Source organism: Arachis stenosperma, chromosome 4 (genome assembly GCF_014773155.1).
Source record: "Arachis stenosperma cultivar V10309 chromosome 4, arast.V10309.gnm1.PFL2, whole genome shotgun sequence".
Classification (NCBI taxonomy): domain Eukaryota; kingdom Viridiplantae; phylum Streptophyta; class Magnoliopsida; order Fabales; family Fabaceae; genus Arachis; species Arachis stenosperma.
The window spans coordinates 98,091,944-98,100,670 of record NC_080380.1 but is presented as its reverse complement, the minus strand read 5'-3'; the positions used below and the strand labels follow the sequence as shown (position 1 = coordinate 98,100,670).

General features: G+C 40.4%; 1 non-coding gene across 1 annotated transcript; it reads right to left on the bottom strand.

The window, feature by feature from the left end:
- Window positions 1-2,460: 2,460 nt before the first annotated feature.
- LOC130978166 (small nucleolar RNA R71) lies at window positions 2,461-2,568 on the bottom strand. The gene has a single exon (XR_009085824.1). It is a non-coding gene; the product is annotated as a small nucleolar RNA R71 (small nucleolar RNA).
- Window positions 2,569-8,727: the final 6,159 nt, after the last annotated feature.

The following is an 8,727-nucleotide window of genomic DNA, read 5'->3' as shown; positions in this document are numbered from 1 at the left end:
CATAGCTTGCTTCAATACTAACAATCTCCGTGGGATCGACCCTTACTCACGTAAGGTTTATTACTTGGACGACCCAGTGCACTTGCTGGTTAGTTGTGCGAAGTTGTGTAATGCCATGGTATTGAGCTACCACGCTTTTGGAGCCATTACCAGGGATTATGAGAGTTGTGAAAAAGTATAGTTCACAATTTCGCGCACCAAGTTTTTGGCGCCGTTGCCGGGGATTGTTCTAGTTTTGAGCAAGCCTTTGGTAACATCAGTGCCAAGATCCGGCAACAACATCAAATTTTTGGTGTTATTGCCCGGGATTGTTCAGGCTGGACAACTGACGGTTCATCTTGTTGCTTAGATTAGGTATTTTTTTTTTCGAAATTCTTGAAAAAGAATTCTAGAGTTTCATGATGATTGGTTGAAATCTGGCTGGCTGAGAAGCCATGTCTAATCTGATTGGACCGAGGTTTCAACTTATCACCACAAGAGCTTGTTGATTTCGTATCAATCTTGCTTTTGGAGCAGTGATTTGCTAAGGCTTGGCTGACCTTTGGTCATGTCTAGTGTTTTGGACCGAAGCTTTCTTTGAAGGCTTGGCTGGCTGTGAAGCCATGTCTAATTCCTGGACCGGAGTCTTAGACTAGCACTGCACTGATTCCTGGAATTCTCATTAAGAATTTTGATACTTTTTTCCACTTAATTTTCGAAAAACACAAAAAAATTACAAAATCATAAAAACCAAAAATATTTGATGTTTCTTGCTTTAGTCTAGTGTCTCATCTTAAGTTTGGTGTCAAATGCATGTTTTTGTTATATTTTTCGAATTCATGCATATAGTTCTTTGTTTTGATCTTTGAATTCTTTTGGCTTGAGTGTTTATGTGTCTCATATAGTGTCAGTAGTGCACAAACTGCTAAGTTTGGTGTCTTGCATGCATTGTTAGTTGATTCTTGTTGCATTTTGATTATTAAAAAAATCCAAAAATATTTTTAATTTGTGTCTTTTCAAGTCAATGATACAAAGAATTGAAGATTCAGAACACACTGCAGAGGAATTATACAGAAAAAGCTGAGCATTCAAAAATGCCCAGTGAAGAAGGCAGACTGGCGTTCAAACGCCAGCCAGGGCACCTGGTTGGGCGTTTAACGCCCAAAAAGGTAGCATTTTGGGCGTTAAACGCCAGAATGTATACCATTCTGGGCGTTTAACGCCAGGATGGTGCTAGGGGGAAGATTTTGTTTTCAAATCAATTTTTTCAAGTTTTTCAAAATCAAATCTTTTTCAAATCATATCCTTTCAATCAAATGCTTTCAAAATCAATTTCTTTCCTTTTTCAAAGATACTTACTAACAATTAATGATTTGATTGAACATCTCAAATTTGTTGCCTTTTCTGTTGAGGAAGGTTTTATGTTTGAATCATATCTTTTCTTGTTAGGCAAGTCACTAATTTTTAAAATCATATCTTTTCAAAATTGTTTTCAAATCATATCTTTTAAAATTGTTTTCAAATCATATCTTCTCAATCACATCTTTTTAAAACCATAACTTTTCAATTAAATCTTTTTAACTACATCTTTTTCAAAATAGTTTTCAATCAAATCTTTTTTATTTCTAATTTCAAAATCTTTTTCAAAAATCACTTGATTTCTTTTTCACTTTGAATTTTCGAAAATTATCAATCAAATTTTCAAAATGTTTTCAAAATCTTTTTGATTGAATTTTCGAAAATTCTCTTCCCTCCTTCTCACATCCTTCTATTTATGGAGTACCACTCCTTCTAAATGCACAATTCGAACCTTATCTAATTAAATTTCGAATTCTTCTTCACCTTCTTCTTTCTATTTCTCTTTTCCTCTGACATTTCAAGGAATCTCTATACTGTGACATAGAGGATTCCACATTTTCTTTTTCTCTTCTCTTTCATATGAGCAGGAGCAGAGACAAAGGCATTCTTGTTGAAGTTGATCCTGAACCCGAAAGGACCCTGAAGAGAAAGCTAAGAGAAGCCAAAGCACAACTCTCTTTAGAGGACCTAACCGAATTCTTCAAGGAAGAAGAACCCATGGCAAACGAAAACAACAACAATGCCAACAATGCAAGAAAGGTGCTGGGTGACTTTACTGCACCTACTCCTGATTTCTATGGGAGAAGCATCTCTATCCCTGCCATTGGAGCAAACAACTTTGAGCTTAAGCCTCAATTAGTTTCTCTAATGCAACAGAATTGCAAGTTCCATGGACTTCCAATGGAAGATCCTCATCAGTTTTTAGCTGAATTCTTGCAAATCTGTGACACAGTCAAGACTAATGGGGTTAACCCTGAGGTCTATAGACTGATGCTATTCCCTTTTGCTGTAAGAGACAGAGCTAGAATATGGTTGGATTCTCAACCTAAAGAAAGCCTGGACTCTTGGGAAAAGCTAGTCAATGCCTTCTTGGCAAAGTTCTTTCCACCACAAAGATGGAGTAAGCTTAGAGTGGAAGTCCAAACCTTCAGACAGAAGGATGGAGAATCCCTCTATGAAGCTTGGGAAAGATACAAACAATTAATCAGAAGATGTCCCTCAGACATGCTTTCTGAATGGAGCATCATAGGTATTTTCTATGATGGTCTCTCTGAACTATCTAAGATGTCCTTGGATAGCTCTGCTGGAGGATCTCTTCATCTGAAGAAGACGCCTGCAGAAGCTCAAGAATTGATTGAAATGGTTGCAAATAACCAATTCATGTACACTTCTGAAAGGAATCCTGTGAACAATGGGACTAGTCAGAAGAAAGGAGTTCTTGAGATTGATACTCTGAATGCCATATTGGCTCAGAACAAGATATTGACTCAACAAGTCAATTTGATTTCTCAAAGTCTGTCTGGAATGCAAAATGCACCAAACAGTACTAAGGAAGCTTCATCTGAGGAAGAAGCTTATGATCCTGAGAACCCTTCCATGGAAGAGGTGAATTACCTAGGAGAACCCTATGGAAATACCTACAATTCTTCATGGAGAAATCACCCAAATCTCTCATGGAAGAATCAAGAGAGACCTCAACAAGGTTTCAATAACAATAATGGTGGAAGAAACAGGTTTAGCAATGGCAAGCCTTTTCCATCATCTTCTCAGCAACAGACAGAGAGTTCTAAGCAGAATACCTCTGACTTAGCAACAATGGTCTCTGATCTAATAAAGACCACTCAAAGTTTCATGAATGAAACAAGGTCCTCCATCAGAAATTTGGAAGGACAAGTGGGACAGCTGAGCAAGAAAATTACTGAACTCCCTCCTAGTACTCTCCCAAGTAATACAGAAGAAAATCCAAAAGGAGAGTGCAAAGCCATTAACATGGCCGAATTCTGGGAGGAAGGAGAGGCAGTGAACGCCACTGAGGAAGACCTCAATGGGCGTGCACTGGCCTCCAGTGAGTTCCCCAATGAGGAACCTTGGGAATCTGAGGCTCAAAATAAGACCATAGAGATTCCATTGGACTTACTTCTGCCATTCATGAGCTCTGATGAGTATTCTTCCTCTGAAGAGGATGAGTATATCACTGAAGAGCAAGTTGCTAAATACCTTGGAGCAATTATGAAATTAAATGACAAGTTATTTGGAAATGAGACTTGGGAGGATGAACCTCCCTTGCTCACCAAAGAACTAGATGACTTGTCTAGGCAGAAACTGCCTCAAAAGAGGCAGGATCCTGGGAAGTTTTCTATACCTTGTACCATAGGCACCATGACCTTCAAGAAGGCCTTATGTGACTTAGGGTCAAGTGTAAACCTCATGCCCCTCTCTGTAATGGAGAAATTAGGGATTTTTGAGGTGCAAGCTGCAAAAATCTCATTAGAGATGGCAGACAATTCAAGAAAACAAGCTCATGGACTTGTAGAGAATGTTTTGGTGAAGATTGAAGACCATTACATTCCTACTGATTTCATAGTCCTAGAGACTGGGAAGTGCATGGATGAATCCATCATCCTTGGCAGACCCTTCCTAGCCACAGCAAAGGCTGTGATTGATGTTGACAGAGGAGAGTTAATCATTCAAGTGAATGAAAAATCCTTGGTGTTTAAGGCCCAAGGATATCCCTCTGTCACCATGGAGAGGAAGCATGAAGAGCTCCTCTCAAAACAGAGCCAAACAGAGCCCCCACAGTCAAACTCTAAGTTTGGTGTTGGGAGGCTACAACCAAACTCTAAGTTTGGTGTTGAAACCCCACATTCAAACTCTAAGTTTGGTGTTGGGAGGTTTCAACACGGTTCTGAGCATTTCTGAGGCTCCATGAGAGTCCTCTGTCAAGCTAATGACATTAAAGAAGCGCTTGTTGGGAGGCAACCCAATGTTTTATAATTAATTATTTTGTTTTGTTATTTTATCTTTTTTTGTAGGTTGATGATCATAAGAAGTCACAAGAACAATGAAAAAAGCAAAAACAGAATGAAAAACAGAAAGAAAAACAGCACACCCTGGAGGAGAAGAAGCTGGCGTCTAAACGCCAGTAAGCCTAGCTGTTGGGCGTTTAACGCCCAGTCTGGCACCCTTCTGGGCGTTTAACGCCAGAAAGGGGCACCAGACTGGCGTTAAACGCCAGTAAAGGGCAAGAACCTGGCGTTAAACGCCAGGAATGGGCACCAGCCCGGCGTTTAACGCCAGAAATGGCTCAAAACGTGATTTTGAGCCACATTTGGTGCAGGGATGACTTTTCCTTGACACTACAGGATCTGTGGACCCCACAGGACCCTACCATCACTCTCTCTCTTCTTCCCCCATTCACCAATCACCTCAATACCTCTTCCCCAAAAACCCCTCACCTATCAAATCCCATCTTTCTCTTCACCACTCACATCCATCCTTCATAAAACCCCAACAACCTAAACACCCTTTCTTCCCCCTTCTTGGCCGAATACACTACCATCTCCCTCTTCCTCATTTCTTCTTCTCCTACTCCCTTCTCTCTTCTTTTGCTCGAGGACGAGCAAACATTTTAAGTTTGGTGTGGTAAAAGCGTTGCTTTTTCATAACCATTTATGGCATCCAAGGCCGGAGAAACCTCTAAAAAGAGGAAAGGGAAGGCAAAAGCTTCCACCTCCGAGTCATGGGAGATGGATAGATTCCTCTCAAGGGTGCATCAAGACCACTTCTATGAAGTTGTGGCCTTGAAGAAGGTGATCTCCGAGGTCCCCTTTTCACTCAAAAAGGGTGAATATCCGGAGATCCGCCATGAGATCCGAAGAAGAGGTTGGGAAGTTCTTACCAACCCCATTCAACAAGTCAGAATCTTGATGGTTCAAGAGTTCTATGCCAATGCATGGATCACCAAGAACCATGACCAAAGTGTGAACCCGAATCCAAAGAATTATCTCACTATGGTTCGGGGGAAATACTTGGATTTTAGTCCGGAGAGTGTGAGGGTGGCGTTCAACTTGCCTATGATGCAAGGAGATGAGCATCCTTACACTAGAAGGGTCAACTTTGATCAAAGGTTGGACCAAGTCCTCACAACCATATGTGAAGAGGGCGCACAATGGAAGCAAGATTCAAGAGGAAAGCCGGTTCAATTGAGAAGGCATGACCTCAAGCCCGTGGCTAGAGGATGGTTAGAGTTCATACAACGCTCAATCATCCCCACTAGCAACCGGTCCGAAGTTACCATAGACCGGGCCATCATGATCCATAGTATCATGATTGGAGAAGAAATAGAGGTTCATGAGGTTATAGCCCAAGAACTCTATAAGGTGGCGGACAAGACCTCCACCTTGGCAAGGTTAGCCTTTCCTCATCTCATTTGTCACCTCTGTTATTCAGTTGGAGTTGACATAGAGGGAGACATTCCCATTGATGAGGACAAACCCATCACCAAGAAAAAGATGGAGTACACAAGAGATCTTACTCATCATGAGATCCCTGAAATTCCTCAAGGGATGAATTTTCCTCCACAAAACTATTGGGAGCAACTAAACACCTCCCTAGGAGAACTAAGTTCCAACATGGGACAACTGAGGGTGGAGCATCAAGAACACTCCATCATCCTTCATGAAATTAGAGAAGATCAAAGAATCATGAGGGAGGAGCAACAAAGACAAGGAAGAGACATTGAGGAGCTCAAGCACTCCATAGGATCTTCAAGAGCAAGAAAGAGCCGCCATCACTAAGGTGGACCCGTTCTTTGATTTCCTTGTTATTGTTCTTCTGTTTTTTTATTTTTGCTTTATGTTTATCCATGTTTGTGTCTTATGATCATTAGTGTCTTAGTGTCTATGCCTTAAAGTTATGAATGTCCTATGAATCCATCACCTCTCTTAAATAAAAATGTGCTTAATTGAAAAGGAAAGAATTGCATGAATTTTGAATTTTATAATAGTTTAATTATTTTGATGTGGTGGCAATATTTTTGTTCTCTGAATGTATGCTTAAACAGTGCATATGTCTTTTGAATTTGTGGTTCATGAATGTTGGCTCTTGAAAGAATGATGAAAAAGGAGACATGTTACTGAGGATCTGAAAAATCATAAAAATGATTCTTGAAGCAAGAAAAAGCATTTCAAAAAAAAAAAAAAAAGACCGAGAAAAAAAGAAAAAGAAAAAAAAAAAAGAAAAAAAGAAAAAGAAAGAATAAGAGTTGTGATCCAAGGCAAATAAGAGTGTGCTTAAGAACCCTGGACACCTCTAATTGGGGACTTTAGCAAAGCTGAGTCACAATCTGAAAAGGTTCACCCAATTATGTGTCTGTGGCATGTATGTATCCGGTGGTAATACTGGAAGACAGAGTGCTTTGGGCCACAGCCAAGACTCAAGAAATAGCTATGTTCAAGAATCATCATACTTTACTAAGAGAATCAATAACACTATCTGGATTCTGAGTTCCTAAAGAAGCCAATCATTCTGAATTACAAGGGATAGAGTGAGATGCCAAAACTATTCAGAGGCAAAAAGTAAAAGCCCCGCTCATCTAATTAATACTGATCTTCATAGATGTTTTTGGAGTTCATTGTATATTCTCTTCTTTTTATCTTATTTGATTTTCAGTTGCTTGAGGACAAGCAACAATTTAAGTTTGGTGTTGTGATGAGCGGATAATTTGTATACTTTTTGGCATTGTTTTTAGTATGTTTTTGATATGATATAGTTAGTTTTTAGTATATTTTTATTAGTTTTTAGTTAAAATTCACTTTTCTGGACTTTACTATGAGTTTGTGTGTTTTTCTGTGATTTCAGGTATTTTCTGGCTGAAATTGAGGGACCTGAGCAAAAATCTGATCCAGAGACTGAAAAGGACTGCAGATGCTGTTGGATTCTGACCTCCCTGCACTCGAAGTGGATTTTTTGGAGCTACAGAAGCCCAATTGGCGCGCTCTCAACGGCGTTGGAAAGTAGACATCCTGGGCTTTCCAGCAATATATAATAGTCCATACTTTGCCCAAGATTTGATGGCCCAAACCGGCGTTCAAAGTCACCTCAAGAAATCCCAGCGTTAAACGCTGGAACTGGCACCCAAATGGGAGCTAAACGCCCAAACTGGCACCAAAGCTGGCGTTTAACTCCAAGAAGAGTCTCTACACGAAATTGCTTCATTGCTCAGCCCAAGCACACACCAAGTGGGCCCGGAAGAGGATTTTTATGTCATTTACTCATTTCTGTACACCCTAGGCTACTAGTTTCTTATAAGTAGGACCTTTTACTATTGTATAGAAATCTTTTGATCACTTTTAGATCTCTAGATCATCTTTGGACATTTTAGTTCATAGATCATTGGGAGGCTGGCCATTCGGCCATGCCTAGACCTTATGCTTATGTATTTTCAACGGTGGAGTTTCTACACACCATAGATTAAGGTGTGGAGCTCTGCTGTACCTCGAGTATTAATGCAATTACTATTGTTCTTCCATTCAAATTCCACTTGTTCTTTTACCAAGATATCACTTGTTCTTCAACATGATGAAGGTGATGATTGACGCCCATCATCCTTCTCACTCATGAACAAGGTGACTGACAACCATTCTTGTTCTACAAGCATCTGAGGCTTAGTGAATATCTCTTGGATTCCTGATTGCACGATGCATGGTTGATCGCCTGACAACCGAGTGCTCGCCTGACAAACGAGCCAACCATTCCGTGAGATCAGAGTCTTCGTGGTATAGGCAAGAACTGATGGCAGCATTCAAGAGAATCCGGAAGGTCTAACCTTGTCTGTGGTATTCTGAGTAGGATTCAATGATTGAATGACTGTGACGTGCTTCAAACCTGTAACCTACTGGGCGTTAGTGACAGACGCAAAAGAGTTATTCTATTCCGGTAGGGGAGGGAACCAAACCGGTGATTGGCCGTACTGTGACAGAGTATTGAGCATTAGCTTTCACTGCGCGGATGGGAGGTAGCTGCTGACAACAGTGAGACCCTATACGAGCTTGCCATGGAAAGGAGTAAGAAGAGTTGGATGAAGACAGTAGGAAAGCAGAGAGACGGAAGGGAAGGCATCTTCATGCGCTTATCTGAAGTTCCTACCAATGAATTACATAAGTATCACTATCTTTATCTTTTATGTTATTTTCGTTCATCACCATATATATCTGAGTTTGCCTGACTAAGATTTACAAGATGACCATAGCTTGCTTCAATACTAACAATCTCCGTGGGATCGACCCTTACTCACGTAAGGTTTATTACTTGGACGACCCAGTGCACTTGCTGGTTAGTTGTGCGAAGTTGTGTAATGCCATGGTATTGAGCTACCACGCTTTTGGAGCC